Source organism: Amblyraja radiata, chromosome 10 (assembly GCF_010909765.2).
Source record: "Amblyraja radiata isolate CabotCenter1 chromosome 10, sAmbRad1.1.pri, whole genome shotgun sequence".
In the NCBI taxonomy this organism is placed as follows: domain Eukaryota; kingdom Metazoa; phylum Chordata; class Chondrichthyes; order Rajiformes; family Rajidae; genus Amblyraja; species Amblyraja radiata.
In genome coordinates this window covers 51,683,247-51,684,917 of record NC_045965.1, presented here as the reverse complement: position 1 = coordinate 51,684,917, position 1,671 = coordinate 51,683,247, and the positions used below count along the sequence as shown (strand labels likewise).

At 40.5% G+C, this 1,671-nt stretch overlaps 1 non-coding gene across 1 annotated transcript; it reads left to right on the top strand.

Annotated features, from left to right (window-relative positions):
• The first annotated feature begins 203 nt into the window (after window positions 1-203).
• On the top strand, window positions 204-395 carry LOC116978165. The gene has a single exon (XR_004413404.1). It is a non-coding gene; the product is annotated as a U2 spliceosomal RNA (small nuclear RNA).
• Window positions 396-1,671: the final 1,276 nt, after the last annotated feature.

Here is a 1,671-nt window from a genome sequence, read left to right as displayed (position 1 = left end):
GACCTTGAAGATGCACACTATTCAGTACCTTCTCATATAAGTTTCGGATATACCGCAATTACCTGGATGGAGTAACCATGATGAGCGTTGCGGCATTTAAGTCAAAGTTATCCAGAATCAACTAGCCCTGACACTTAGAAACATTCCGTCATGGCATGTCTATATATTAACGACAAACTATCCTTGGATACAGCTTTAGCTGCATCGCTTCTCGGCCTTTTGGCTAAGATCAAGTGTAGTATCTGTTCTTATCAGTTTAATAATCTGATACGGCCCCTATCTAGGGGCCATATATTAAATTGAATTTTGGAACAGGGAGATGGAATAGGGGCTTGCTCCGTCCACTCCACGCATCGACCCAGTATTGCAATGCCTCTGGGAATGGTGCACAAAATATATATCCAGATATTTACGTTGACCATCCACAACGTTGTTATCTGGTATTCATTAAGACTATCAGTCATGGTGCATTAACCACCAAGCATCTACGTGGCAAAGTAATTGGGATATAGCAGCATTACCAGCTACTGAACTTTGTACCTTTCCTATGAGCTGAGATACTAGTGTTCAAAACTATCTCCATACCTGTAATATGGGGTCAAATGGATTAATCTGTAGTGTTATCATGGAATTTATCGGCAGGAAGGATTATGGTTGTACACTTCCACCTGATTTGAGTAACATCTTATGTGTCCTGATGTGTTACTGAGCTTGTAATACTTAATGCCAATATGAATTGACTTAAACATGTTATATATTAACTTACTTAATTCTAGTGAAGCATTTGCTCAGTAATCCACCAAATTTGCATGTTCGTTTATAAGATAACAACATCAGTGGTGGCATATACCAAACCACTTGGGCGGAGAACATCGATATTAGGTGACAATCTATTAACAATTGGAAACCGTATGTCGTCAAACATGTTTGACCATCAGTAACTCACCTATCAGGTGAGCTAAATACTGTAAACATACATTTAAACCAAAAATATTTGCTGAAATCACTAAGCAATATGGACACCAGATATCGATTCCTTATATCCAATTAAATCACCACGTACTAACTTACGTCACATGAAACCAATCTCAAGGCAGCGGCAATGGAGACATTCCCGCGTATTGAGGGGTGGGGGGAACCTAATCTCTATGTTTTCCTTTCCTTCTACCTCTTCAATAGGTACTACGGCTTCATCAGTCGGGTACTACGCAAATTACAGTGGACCAAGTCCACAAGCATGGTTCCCAGTGATCCTCGACATGGTCATTAAAAGAATTGCAGAATTGGGAAGACCATTGCTGTGCTTGGATCAGCAGCACTATCAACCTGATGACAGTATTCCGTCGCATATCCTAGGGAACATACCTGAGGAGCATCAAGAAATGGTACACTGTTTTCCAAAACAGTAATTACACATTCAACTATAAAAACAACAAAAAAAAAAAAAAAAAAAAAAAAATGGAGCTCCTGGCAGGTCTTCACCACAATGAAGGACATGTTCTGTTAGCCTACTCAACTTGGGTACCGCTCACTGGTGATCAGATACAGGAGAGGTATATTAATCCATTCCCCAGAAATAGGTACACCCAAATTGGGATGTCAGTGAAATCCTGACATACCTTAGGGGATGATCACCAGCCAGGTCACTCACCCTGGAACAGCCTACCCTGA